This window comes from Diceros bicornis (genome assembly GCF_020826845.1).
Source record: "Diceros bicornis minor isolate mBicDic1 chromosome 7 unlocalized genomic scaffold, mDicBic1.mat.cur SUPER_7_unloc_2, whole genome shotgun sequence".
Classification (NCBI taxonomy): domain Eukaryota; kingdom Metazoa; phylum Chordata; class Mammalia; order Perissodactyla; family Rhinocerotidae; genus Diceros; species Diceros bicornis.
The window spans coordinates 1,163,127-1,177,650 of NW_026690921.1; the positions used below are offsets into that span (position 1 = coordinate 1,163,127).

The 14,524-nt window shown below is 48.1% G+C and overlaps 1 pseudogene; it reads left to right on the top strand.

Annotated features, from left to right (window-relative positions):
• Nucleotides 1-4,008: 4,008 nt before the first annotated feature.
• LOC131402312 (peroxynitrite isomerase THAP4-like) overlaps nucleotides 4,009-14,524 on the top strand; it is a 32,545-nt pseudogene continuing 22,029 nt past the window's right edge.

Sequence of the window (14,524 nt, forward strand, 5' to 3'; positions counted from 1 at the left end):
TGATCAGACACCACCTGAGGGATGGTGGAGGAAGAGGAGGAGCCTGAGCAGATGGCCAGGGCGATCAGACATACGGGTGTGGGTTCTGGTTAAACTGACTTAGCAAGGTTCTTGCTAAAACTGGATTTTACAAGGAAGTGCACAGACAGGCCTACAAGAAGATTCAGGAGCCTGACTAAAGTTTGGTCAAAGCAAGAAATCTTTGCCAGGGGTGAGACCAGGGCAAGAGTTCTGCACACAGACAGGGGATTGTGTGGTTGGATCCAAAGCCAATGCCAGAGAAGGGAGCCTATGGACTTTCTCCTCAGCTTGTCCAGGTGTGGACACGAGGGGAAGAGGGAGAGGAGAGGCGTAAGCTGTCAGCACACATCAAAACGTGTGGAGTCTGACCGCTCATTACAAGGACTAACATGCGTACAAAAATATGCATTCTCAATGGCTTGTTTTTATATAAACATTTTTTTTGGTTTTTATATAAGCATTCACAATGGCTTGTTTTTATATAAAGAAACACCAACAGGAAGCTCAAGAATGATCAGAACTGTGTACTGGGGGTGGCTGGAGTAACAGCGCTGGAGGGGACCCAGAAGTGTTGGCAGTGACTCTTCTGAAGTTAGACTTTTCTATCTTACAGATCTATCTAATATAAACAGAAATTTACACATACCATGTTTTCCCATTTAATAGTTTTTCTTTAATTTTAACTTTTGTACATAGGAAACCATTCTAAGATTTAATTCCTTTAGCACACTAACGGTTACAAAAGAGTAAACCAGAGGAAATGAAATTTTCATATCGCTTGCTAACTAAAAGGGCAAGGTGCATCCTAGTTTGTCCTTCCACTGTATCTCACACAGGCAGTATTTTCAGGAATCAGTGGCATATTATAACGCAACAGGGGTTTGGGTTTAGCTCCTTAAACATAGTAGGATTAGTTTGATTAGTTTTCTTCACATCAATTAAAATAGAAATTCCATTGCTTTAGCTTTTTAAATCTCAGTGTTCTCTAGGGACATGCACACGCAAACACTGATGTAAAGACGAAAACTGCACCTGTAAACTTCAACACATTCTTTTCACATCTTGAGAGTCTCTTGCCTAAAAGGGACAAAAATTCTATTTAGTTCCACAATTTTCTTGCCTTACTGACATTAGATCTCTCCATCAATTCACATTTTTAAGCCCAAGAAACTCGAAATGTTATTTGTTATATAGGAAATAAAATTACAAGGTGCTAAGGGAAACCAGAGGCACAGGGCTGCACTGTTCAATCGATACAGGAATCCAAAGCAAAGAAACACAAATATTGGAATCAGGACAGATAAGCAGCCTGCTTCCCAGGGACAGAAGGAAAGCCACATTCAGAAAGTTAAACACATTCTAAACTCTCCTGGTGGGGACAGAAGCCCTGAGTGGGTCAGTTCCTGGTGCAGGAGGGTGGGGACACCTGAGCAGCCACAGGAATGGACTCTGGGAGCTCACACACCCTCCTCCGCCCGGGGAGGAAGAGAAGGGCTCCCTCTCTCAGCTTCCACTCTCACAAGTGAGGAGACTCTCGGCAGGATGCGGTTTAAGGTTGTGACCCAAATGAACCCTAAATTCATAAACCCTAATCCAGACACAGAACTCTTGACTTCACAGACTTTCCCAATGTGCATAAATTACCCTCTGCAGGCACCTGCACTGTGGGTGCAAAACTCCACCCTACGTGTAGACACAGGCCCAAGGGGAGCACAGGGACAACCTCAGGAAGGGCAGCAACTCCCTCCCCCTGTGCAGGTGCCTTCCCAGCTTTCCAGGGCTCTGCAGCTTCTCTCAGCAGAAAGGCTCCTTCTGCAGTGGGTATGACCAGGGAGGACACCCAGGAAGAACGTGTGGGCCCTCAAGTACTTCCCTGTGCAGGCTCAAGGGGGGCTTAGCTTAGAGACCCTGACCCCAGGCTTCTGCTCCCAGTCACGTCGCTTTGGACCACAGTGATCTTGTAAATGGCACAGCCCAGTGTTTGAAGAATCCAGCAAGGTCACACAAACCCACGGTTTATGTGGAAAGGAGGGAAGAAAGTTATACAACATTTTTCTGGTACAATGAGAAAAGCCACATGTATTTATTAGTTTCAGAAAATATTATTAATTGTTATTTCCATGGCAAAACACTGTTTTATAAACAATTAATCATACTTAACACTTTTGCTGTTCAAACGTAAGCCCTGGAATTCCATTTGGAACACCCCATCCCAAAGAAAATAACTGACCTCAGAACAGGACTACACACGCTCAAGGGGGAAACCAGAATTTTTAACACATTCAATGTAATATTAGAATCTTTTATTTTTTTCTGAAGTACCTATTTCTTGCCTCTTTGGAAATATTTTATACTGCTTTTCAAGGCCACTGATTACATAAACTTTAACTTTTGAAAACCTGAAGCTCCACTAAGTGAGTAAATCTTTTCAAGGTGACAAACCCAGGGAGGAGCAGTGCTGACAGGCCAGAACACCCAAGAAAGATTGCACAGAGGAACCTCCACTCCAAGGCCTTCCCGTAGGATGTCTGTGCCAGGAGAGAGCCTGGGAGGGGCACAGGGACTTCATACGAAGGATTCCAGGCAGCCATTTTCTGCTCCCCTCTCGTGGAAAAGAGCCACAGACTCCCCAACACCCCGCTGCCTCCGCCTCCCCGCCCACGCCCCAGCGGCCTTGGCCTGTCAGGCCGGCGCCCCAGCCCCGCCAGCGCACCCCTCCCCTCTGCTCCCCTCCCCAACGCCCCGCTGCCCCCTGCCCCAGCGGCCTTGGCCTGTCAGGCCGGCACCCCAGCCCCGCTGGCGCACCCCTCCCCTCCCCTCCCCAACGCCCCACTACCCCTCGCCGCCCCCCACCCGCCCCAGCGGCCTTGGCCTGTCAGGCCGGCGCCCCAGCCCCGCCAGCGCACCCCTCCCCTCTGCTTCCCTCCCCAACGCCCCGCTGCCCCCTGCCCCAGCGGCCTTGGCCTGTCAGGCCGGCGCCCCAGCCCCGCTGGCGCACCCCTCCCCTCCCCTCCCCAACGCCCCACTACCCCTCGCCGCCCCCCACCCGCCCCAGCGGCCTTGGCCTGTCAGGCCGGCGCCCCAGCCCCGCCAGCGCACCCCTCCCCTCTGCTCCCCTCCCCAACGCCCCGCTGCCCCCTGCCCCAGCGGCCTTGGCCTGTCAGGCCGGCGCCCCAGCCCCGCTGGCGCACCCCTCCCCTCCCCTCCCCTCCCCAACGCCCCACTACCCCTCGCCGCCCCCCACCCGCCCCAGCGGCCTTGTCCTGTCAGGCCGGCGCCCGAGCGCAGCGGGCGGAGTGGAAGAGCGTCCAGACCCGCAGGGAGCGGGCTGTCAGAGGCGCCGGTCTCACCACAGGCGCCGCCACCCGCTCTGCTCGAGGACCATGCTCCGCCCCGCGGCCCCGCCCCAAACCGCGCCGGCCAGTCCTGGCGGCCGAGGGCCCAGGCGAGCGCAGCCTCCCAGGCCGCCCCGCCCAGGCACGCCCTCACCCGCGTTCTTCTTTCCGCTGCCCTGGAGAATGAGCGCCACGCGACGGGCAGCCGCTGGGGCCAATCCGGCCGAGCAACGCGGGCCAGGCCGGAAGTGCAGGCAGAAGTGCGTGGGTCGCCATCTTGGCGTACGGCAGGTCCCTGCGTAGAGGGCCTGCCCGCACAGTCAGCTCCCCCGCGGTCTGGGTCGTTTGCTCTGAACACCGCAGCAGCGACCTATCGGGGCAGCGGAACAGACGCGTTTGGGCAGCGCGACCCTGGGCGGGCGCGTTGGCCGGCATTTTGCCTAGGCTCATGGGCGCAGCCATCTTGCTTTACGGCCGACGGGCAGGAGCGCGCCGCCATCTTGCCGTCCTGCAGGCCTCGGGGATCAGCTCCACGTCCCACAGAGTGTCGCAGCGAGCCCTTACCCTTGTGGCGGTCCCGCTGTGGGGTGGTGAGGAGGGGGCCTGAGCATGGCGGCGCGATAGCCTGAGGCCCGATAGCCTGAGGCCCGGGATGGTGATCGCTGTGCGGCCGCGAACTGCTCCCATCGCCGGGCAGCAGGAGAAACCGCCGTCTCCTTCCGCAGGTAACCGGCCGCTGCCGCCCAGTCAGCACCCCCGCGCGGTCCAGCCCGAGGCGTGCGGCACTTTGTCCTCGGGCCGGTCCAGCGGGTGAGTCAGCGCCGGGCGCTGTGTGGCCTTGTCTGTGCCACTGTCTCTAGTCCGGGCGCCTCGGGCCACCACGGCCACTGGCGCCCACTTTATGGCCTCCACCACCCTCTCACCCCCACCCCGCGGCCACCCTGGTCTCCACTGATTCCGGCTGGGGCCAACAATGTCGAGAAACAGGGTGTTCTGGAAACGCTCTTCCTTAGGTCACTATCTTTTTGCATTTGCTGTGACTTTTCTGCTCTTCTGATGGCATGGAGCCTGCCTTGATCTCTGCGATCAGGAATGCGGCTGAGCAAATGCAGCTTGTACCTCTTTGATGGACGTCCCTCCCGGCGCTCTGTTGCTAGAAGGGTCCTGGCAGTGCAGAAGGGTCCTGGCAGTGCACAGAAAGGTGGCTCTGTGCTGGAGGTGAGTCCTGGAGAGGCATCTGACAGCATCCTGGGCGGAGCAGGGCGCAGCCCATTCCTCACGGGGAGGCTGACCCTGCTGGCCAGGCTGACCCTGTGGACTGGGACTCTGCATGTGACAGCATCCTGGGTGGAGGAGGGCACGGCCCACTCCTCACGGGAAGGCTGACCCTGCGGGCCAGGCTGACCCTGTGGACTCGGACTCTGCATGTGACAGCATCCTGGGCGGAGCAGGGTGCAGCCCACTCCTCGCGGGGAGGCTGATGGTGCGGACTCGGACTCAGCATCTGACAGCATCCTGGGTGGAGGAGGGCGCGGCCCACTCCTTACGGGGAGGCTGACCCTGCAGACTGGGCATCTGACAGCATCCTGGGTAGAGCCAGGCGCAGCCCACTCCTCACAGGGAGACTTACCCTGGGGGCTCAGGGAAGGGGCTTCTCTCTCCACCATCTTCCTTGGGCTCCCACAGCGGGGTGAGGGGTTTGCCTTCCTCCTGGCCTGGCTCCCTTCAGGAGGGCTTCTGGAATTCAGCCAGTTCACCGAGTCCTTTGGACTCCACACTGGAGGTCCCAGAACAGTGCGCTGAAGACATTCTACTTTGAAAACCTGGCAGATCCTTTTGTTTCGTGTTGCAGGTTGTTATTGAAGTTTGAAAGACCTGAATGGCACTTGTTGTCTGTAATCTTATTGAAAGTTTACAGTGGTTTGTTCTAAGTCGGAAGTTGTTACAATCTATCCAAAGAACTAGTAACATGAGCTTGTTTCAGAGGTTAGCCACCATGCTTTCTTGACAGTTTCCTTCAGAGCCTGTGTCCCAAAAGTTTTGTTACTGTTTTTGAGAATGAGGCAAAGCACTGCAGAGAAGGCTGCTCTTGGCACGTGTGGTGGTCTAACGTGGTCTGGGGGCAAAGGAGGTGGGGGTCCTTTGGTAACTAGTCACAAAGCATTGAGAAAGGTTAGAAGGTCATGTTGCTTGAAACTCCCTGAGGACCTACTATCCACCTGGTCTGGTCCACAGCGGCCTCAGGGGGCTAGATGACCTCAGGTGGAGCAGACAGCCCTCGGGAGAGACTCCCTCCAACCCCCCGCCCCCACCCATGTGCATAGTTTGGTCTAAATAGAGATTTTACCTTAATGAGGAGAAGAGATGATGAAGTGTCTTGGTCGGTGTCTTGCAGGGGCTGCTTGCTTTGTACAGGGAGCAGCTTTTCTCCTGGTAGTGGAAGGACAGGAGGAACACGGAACTGCAGCTCTTGGGGCTGACCTCCTCTTGGCGGCGGTCTTGCATCCTCAGCTGCTTGCGCAGAGCTGGGGCCAGGCGCCCTGCTGAGTGCCTGGGAGGCTCTGCTGGCCGACCCCTGGCCTGGCTTTGAAATGGGGGGACCAACCATCTCTGTTTTAGCAGCCCAAGTCCTGCATCCCAGGGACAGCAGGAGGTTTGGGCAGCCATGAGCTTCTAGGAACTATGTCCGGGGCTTCCTGAAGCCTTTCTTGTTGTCTTGATGCCATCCTGTGCTATCTGCCCGAGCATCTGTGTCCCTACAGGGCACTTACCACAGCCTGGGAGGAGGTCCTCCCCTTCCTTTCTTCTCTGCCCTACAGATGGTGAGCTTCTTAAGGTAGACAGTGGGTCTTTCATCTTTCTATTCCAGTAATAACTTGCAAGCAGAAGGTGCCTTAATCTTTACTAAAGAGTCCTTAAATCTTTACTAAAGGTTTAATGGGCAAAGTCGCTACAGATTTGGGTGTCCGCAGAAACACTTGTTTTGCTTTCATAGTTGATCATTTTAGGGCGAGACATTTAATTCTTTCTTTCTAATTACTTTCTCATTTATCCTTGCAGGCTCTGCATAAAGAGCTCAAAATGTGTGGTCCAGTGGTTAAAAGCTGTTCACAGGGATGACTGGACCCCACTAAGCATTCTTTCATCTGTAGCGAACATTTCAGCAAAAAAAGCTCTCGGAAAGGCTGGAGGATCAGTACTACGTGCACAAACCTGCGGCCGTGCCCTCCATCTTCCACCTGACTGAGAAGAGGGGGCTGAAGGCCCTGGCCGCCCCAGGAGAAAGGACACCAGGAAGGCCGCCGGGGGCCTGAGGGAACATGTGAGTGAGGCAGATGGGAAAGGAGCTGCAGGTTCATCGTCGTCCTCGAGGGAAAACCTGAGGGCCTAGCCGGGGTCCCGCAAGTTGAAGCGAGCCCCTCTGCAGGGTGAACCCGCAGCCAGGGCTGCCCGGGAAGCCGCCAGTCAGAAGCGGGCGCAGAGTCTCTGGAAGGAACTCCAGGAGACAGTGTGGCCTCCACAGCATCAGGCAGCCAGGGAGATGCAAACACGTCTGCTGTAGATGCTGGCGATGAAACCCCCTCTTCCCAGCGAGGGGCTGCTGGGTAAGAGTGGCATTTCCGTGGGTGACTTTACCCCCAGGATCTGGGGCGTGCAGATTTATTGGCTGGTTTCCTTCTTACAGTTTCTCCTCAGTGTACACTCGAGAGAGGCCATCTGTCCCCCAGAGCCTGTCGAGCGAAGGAGGCTGAAGAGAGACGCGGAGCCCAGCTGCAGCGGGACCAGCCTGAGGCCTGACGAGGGCTTGGCCCAGAGCCCCCAAGTTCATCATTCACAATGATGCCTCAGAAACCCTCCCAGAGCCCCTCCACTCCAACAGACGTCACCCCGAAGCCAGCCGCAGAAGCTGTGCAGGGCGAGCACAGCGACACCGGCCCCACGTCCCTCAGCGGGCTCATCCTGTCAGCACTGGGGGCCCAAGAACTCCTCGACTCACTGCACTCCTACTGCTTCTGCTCCCGGGGGAACAGGAGCACGGGTGCCGCCTGCAGGGGCAGGTGGAGAAGAACGGCGAGCTGAAGAGGGGCAGCCGCCGACAGCCAGGTGCAGACGCTGCAGGAGGAGCTAGATGAGCTGAAGGGAGGGGGCTCCCTGCCTTAGCAGCCTGCTGCCCCCAGCCAAGGTCAGTCCCGGGGCTCGGGGCTCCCCCACTGCCTGCTCATCATGAGGGGTTTCCTGCTATGCAGCAGACGGCCCCTGAGCACTTCTGTGTGCAGCATGCCTGCTGCTGTCTTGGGAGAAGGCTCTGCTGGTAGCCGCCCTTCGTAGACAGGGAGCCCAGGTTGCAGAGCTCACCCCGCTTGCTCTAGGGCACTGGAGAGGCAGCGGTAGCTGTCAGGGTTTAGCAGGTGGGAAAGGAGGCATTGCAGGTCAGCTGTGAAAGCCAGACCTACCCAATGAATGGTGCCTGGATGGTTGGTTTTCCACTTGAACAGGAGAAAGTCAGCTTCTGTTGCATCTCTCACACAAATGTAAATTCCAATGAGTTAGGATCTAAATGTGAAATAATATCGACATAATAAACTATTAGAAAAGTTATGGGAGACTCTTAAAGTAATGGGGAGGTTCTTTCCATTCATGTTTTTAATTAATTAATTTATTTTATTGATGTTTTAATAGTTTATAACATTGTGAAGTTTGGGGTTGTACATTTTTGTTTGTCCAGCACCATATATATGTCTCCCTTCACCTCTTGTGCCCACCCCCCACCCCCATTGCCCCTGGTAACACAGTAAACCATGTGTTGGTTTACATTCCACATATGAGTGAGATCATACAGTGTTTGTCTTTCTCTTTCTGGCTTATTTCACTTAACATAATACCCTCCAGGTCCATCCATGTTGTTGCAAATGGGACGGTTTTGTCTTTTTTTATGGCTGAGTAGTATTCCGTTGTATATATATACCACATCTTCTTGATCCAATAGTCAGTCGAGGGACACTTAGGTTGCTTCCACTTCTGGGCTATGGTGAATAATGCTGCAGTGAACATAGGGGTGCATAAGCCTCTTTGGATTGTTGATTTCAGGTTCGTTGGATAGATTCCCAGTAGTGGGATGGCTGGATCATAGGGCATCTCTATTTTTAATTCTTTGAGGAATCTCCATACCGTTTTCCATAGAGGCTGCACCACTTTGCATTCCCACCAGCTGTGTATGAGGGTTCCTGTTTCTCCACATCCTCTCCAACATTTGTTGTTTTTGTCTTGGTGATTATAGCCATTCTAACGGGTGTGAGGTGATATCTTAGTGTTGTTCTGATTTGCATTTCCCTGATGATTAGTGATGTTGAACATCTTTTCATGTGCCTGTTGGCCATCTGTATATCGTCTTTGGAGAAGTGTCTGTTCGTTTCCTCTGCCCATTTTTTGATCAGGTTGTTTGTTTTTTTGGTGTTCAGTTGTGTGAGTTCTTTATATGTTACAGAGATCAACCTCTTGTCAGATGTATGTTTTGCAAATATTCTCTCCCAGCTGGTGGGTTGTCTGTTCATCTTGATTCTGGTTTCGTTTGTCTTGTAGAAGCTCTTTAATCTGATCAAGTCCCACTTGTTTATTTTTTCCTTAGTTTCCCTAGTCTGGGTAGGCATGTCATCCAAAAAGATTCCTCTATGACCAATGTCAAATAGTGTGTTCCTTATATTTTCTTCTGCGAGTTTTATAGTTTCAGGTCTCACCTTCAGGTCTTTGATCCATTTTGAGTTAATTTTTGTGAATGGCGGTAGCAGATGGTCCACTTTCATTCTTTTGCATGTGGCTGTCCAGTTTTCCCAACACCATTTATTGAAGAGACTTTCCTTTCTCCATTGTATGTTCTTAGCTCCTTTGTCAAAAATTAGCTGTCCGTATATGTGTGGTTTTATTTGTGTGCTTTCAATTCTGTTCCATTGATCTGTGTGTCTGTTTTTGTACCAGTACCATGCTGTTTTGATTACTATTGCTTTGGAGTATGTTTTGAAGTCAGGGATTGTGATGCCTCCAGCTTTGTTCTTTTTTCTTAGGATTGCTTTAGCTATTTGCGTCTTTTGTTGCCCCATATGAATTTTAGTATTCTTTTTTTTATTTCCGTGAAGAATGTCATTCAGATTCTGATTGGGATTGCATTGAATCTGTGGATTGCTTTAGGTAATATAGACATTTTAACTATGTTTATTCTTCCAATCCACGTGCATGGGATATCTTTCCATTTCTTTATGTCGTCATCGATTTCTTTCAATAATGTCTTGTAGTTCTCATTGTATAGGTCTTTCATCTCCCTGGTAAGATTTATTCCTAGATATTTTATTCTTTTTGATGCAATTGTAAATGGTATCATCTTTTTGAGTTCTCTTTCTGTTAGTTCATTATTAGCATACAGAAATGCAACAGATTTTTGCAGATTGATTTTGTACCCTGCAACTTTGCTGTAGTTGTTGATTATTTCTAATAGTTTTCCAATGGATTCTTTAGGGTTTTCTATATATAAAATCATGTCATCTGCAAATAGTGAGAGTTTCACTTCTTCGTAACCTATTTGGATTCCTTTTATTCCTTTTTCTTGCCTAATTGCTCTGGCCAAAACCTCCAGTATGTTGAATAGGAGTGGTGAGAGTGGGCAGCCCTGCCTCGTTCCTGTTCTCAGAGGAATGGCTTTCAGTCTTTCCCCATTGAGTATGATGTTGACTGTGGGTTTGTCATAAATAGACTTTATTATGTTGAGGTACTTTCCTTCTACACCCATTTTGTTGAGAGTTTTTATCATAAATGGATGTTGTATCTTGTCAAATGCTTTCTCTGTGTCTATTGAGGTGACCATGTGGTTTTTATTCTTTGTTTTGTTGATGTGATGTATCACGTTGATTGATTTGCGGTTGTTGAACCATCCCTGCGTCCCTGGTATAAATCCTACTTGATCATGGTGTATGATCTTTTCAATGTATTGCTGTATTCGGTTTGCCAATATTTTGTTGAAGATTTTTGCATCTATGTTCATCAGCGATATTGGCCTGTAATTTTCCTTCTTTGTATTGTCTTTGTCTGGCTTTGGTATCAGGGTGATGTTGGCCTCGTAGAATGACTTAGGAAGTGTTCCATCTTCCTCTATCTTTTGGAATAGTTTGAGAAGGATGGGTATTAAATCTTCTTTGAATGTTTGGTAAAATTCACCGGAGAAGCCATCTGGTCCTGGACTTTTATTTTTTGGGAGGTTTTTGATTACTATTTCAGTCTCTTTACTTGTGATTGGTCTATTCAGATTCTCCATTTCTTCTTGGTTCAGTTTTGGGAGGTTGTATGAGTCTAAGAATTTATCCATTTCTTCTGGATTGTCCAATTTGTTGGCATATAATTTCTCATAGTATTCTCTTATAATCCTCTGTATTTCCGTGGTATCCATTGTAATTTCTCCTCTTTCATTTCTAATTTTATTTACTTGAGCCCTTTCTCTTTTTTGCTTAGTAAGCCTGGCTAAGGGTTTGTCAATTTTGTTTATCTTCTCAAAGAACCAACTCTTTGTTTCATTAATCCTTTCTACTGTTTTTTTGGTCTCAATTTCATTTATTTCTGCTCTGATTTTTATTATTTCTTTCCTTCTGCTGACTTTGGGCTTTGTTCTTTTTCTAGTTCAATTTAAGGTTGCCTATTTGGGCTTTTTCTTGTTTGTTAAGGTGGGCTTGTATCGCTATGTGTTTCCCTCTCAGGACCGCTTTTGCTGCATCCCATGTGGTTTGGTATGGCATATTTTCATTTTCATTTGTTTCCAGATACTTTTTGATTTCTCCTTTAATTTCATCAATGATCCATTGGTTGTTCAGTAGCATGTTGTTTAATCTCCACATTTTTGTCACTTTCCCAGTTTTTTTTCATGGTTGATTTCCAGTTTCATAGCATTATTGTCTGAAAAGATGCTTGTTATGATTTCAATCTTCTTAAATTTATTAAGGCTTGCTTTGTTTCCCAACATATGGTCTATCCTTGAGAATGTTCCATGCGCGCTTGAGTAGAATGTGTAGTCAGCTGTTTTTGGATGGAGTGCTCTGTATATGTCTTCTAGGTCCATCTCATCCAGTTTTTCATTTAAGTCTACTATTTCTTTATTGACTTTTTGTCTGGATGATCTATCCATTGATGTAAGTGGGGTATTAAGATCCCCTCCTATTATTGTGTTGTTGTTAATGTCTCCTTTTAGGTTTGTTAATAGTTGCTTCATGTACATTGGTGCTCCTATGTTGGGTGCATATATATTTATAAGTGATATGTCTTCTTGGTGGAGTGTCCCCTTTATCATTATATATTTCCCTGCTTTGTCTCTCTTAACCTGTTTTATCTTGAAGTCTACTTTCTCTGATATGAGTATGGTAACACCTTCTTTGTTTGTCATTAGCTTGGAGTATTGTCTTCCATCCTTTCACTCTGAGGCTGTGCTTGTCTTTAGAGCTGAGATGTGTTTCCTGGAGGCAGCATATTGTTGGGTCTTGCTTTTTAAACCATCCTGCCACTCTATATATTTTGATTGGAGAGTTCAATCTATTTACATTTAGGGTAATTATTGATATATGAGGGCTTAATGTTGCTGTTTTGTCACTTATTTTCTGGTTCTTTTGCATTTCCCTTGTTTCTTGTCCCATTTGTTTCGGACTGCCAATTCAGTTTTGGTTCTTCTGTCTTATGACTCTTCTAGTTTTCTCATTGTTTATCATATGTGATTTTGTGTTGATTATTTGTTTAGTGGTTACCTTGAGGTTTGTATAAAAAATCTTGTGTATGAGATAGTCCATTATCTGATGGCCTCCTATTTCCTTATACTAAGTCAATTCAATCACTTTCCTCTTTGCCTTCTAAGTCGTTCTTGTTATACCTTATTCTATCTTGTGTTGTGGTTGTGTGTTTACAGTGATAAGGTTAAATTTATTTTTGGTGAATTCCTTCCTTTGATCTTTGATTTTGGTATTTAAGTGGTTGCTAACCTATTCTGGTAAAGATCTACTATTTTTCTGAGTTTGTCTACCTATTTTTCTCCTTGCTCCAAGCTTTGTATTCCCTTTCTCTTCTTTTTTTCAGGCCTGAGGGCCTTCTTGAGTATTTCTTGTAGTGGGGGGTCTCGTGGCCATGAACTCCCTTAGCTTTTGTTTATCTGGGAAAGTTACTGTTTCTCCATCATGTTTGAAGGATATTTTTGCTGGATAAGACTATTCTTGGCTGAAAGTTTTTGTTTTTAAGTATTTTGAATACATCATTCCAGTCTCTCCTAGCCTGTAAAGTTTCTGTTGAGAAATCCGCTGAGAGCCTGATGGGAGTTCCTTTGTACGTTATCTTTGGTTTTTGTCTAGCTGCCCTTAATATTGTTTCTTTGTCATTGACTCTGGCTAGCCTTACCACTAGATGTCGTGGAGTGGGCCTTTGCCTGTTGACATATTTAGGTAATCTGTTGGCTTCGCTTACTGGTATTTCCTGCTTCTTCCCCAGATTTGGGAAGTTCTCAGCTATTATTTCCTTGAATAGGCTCTCTGTTCCTCTTTCCCTCTTTTCTCTCTCAGGAATACCTGTAACTCTTATGTTACATTTCCTAATAGAGTCAGATATTCCTCGGAGACTTTCTTCATTTCTTTTTAGTCTTAGTTCTCTCTCCTCTTCCATCTGGAGCATATCTGTATTCCTATCCTCTATAATGCTAATTCTTTCCTCCATGTTGTCAGCTCTGTTCTTTAAAGATTCCAGGTTCTCCTTTATCTCCTCCATTGTGTTCTTCATCTCCATCAGCACTGATTGGTTTTTCTTTATGATTTCAATCTCTTTTGTGAAGAAACTCCTAATCTCATTGAATTGTTTGTGATGTCTTGTATTTCATTGAGTTTTTTAATGATAGCTATTTTGAAATCTCTGTCGTTTAGGTTATGGATTTCTGTGTCTTCAGCGTTGGTTTCTGGGTGCTTGTCATTTTCCTTCTGGTCTGGTGATTTCCTGTACCATTGCATTGTGGTTCCTGTATTGGCTTTGTTTTTCCTCATCCTGGAAATATCTGGTTGCAATTTCCACCCGCTGCCACTGTGTGGGGGTAAAGGGCTGTGTAATCTGTGCCCCCTGCACTCTGCCCTAGCTGTTCGCTTTGATCCGCAGGGTCCAGCTTGCGGGCGGGGGAGGTGCTCTCTCTTTTGCCTGCTGGGTCCGTGGTGTGGGGGGCTTCTCGTTCGCCCCTCGGTATCCGCTCTCCTGGGGTGCTCAGATGTTGATGGTACCCCGTAGCAGTTCTGAGTACTCTGTGTGGGAGTTTCCCACTGGCGGAGAGAGCCAGAAGGGCTATGGTTTCCCCGCAGAGGGCTGCCCCTATCCCCTCACTGGGAGCCATGTGGACTGGGATCGCTGATCTGATGGGGAGGGAGAAGAGTTCTCCTTACCTCTCCTCACTTCCTCTGGGGGCCTAGCACGTTCCTCTCTGAGATGTGCAGCAGTGTGGATCTTTCTGATCTTGCTTTTCACTGTCTAGGATTCTGTTGTTGGTCTGTGACTGTTCCTTTTGTTGTATCTTATCGGGGGAAGAGTTTACGGGAAAGCTCACTCCGCCGTGACGCTGACGTCACTCCTCCCATTCATGTTTTAATGAATATCCTTGAACTGAAGTCATTTTGAATATTTTAATAATTTCTTTAAAATTTTAAACATCTGTTTGAGTAGAATACGTTCACTTTTGTAAAAATTAAAACTACAGAAATATATAAACTAAGAAGTGTAAAAACTCCTATTTCTCACCTATCTCCCAACTTTTGTCCTTGTCCATGGTAAAATTTGGTGTGTCATCTCCTAGACTGTTTCCTGTGCTTTACATACATATTTCTCCACCTGTACAAATAGGTTAGATATATTTTTGATGTATTTATTGGCTATGTTTCTGATTTTCCCACTCTTTTACAGTTTAGTAGTTGTAAACATTGGTTTCTCGATATTCCTTACGTACTGAGGGTACCATCTTTTGCCTGTTATACATCCATGGAAAACATTTCCCTACCACATTATTTATTTATTGATTGATTTGTTTGTTTCTTTCTTTCTTTGTTTTTTTGCTAACATCTGTCAATCCTCCTCTTTTTGCTGAGGAAGACTGGCCCTGGGCTAACATCCATGCCCATCTTCCTCCA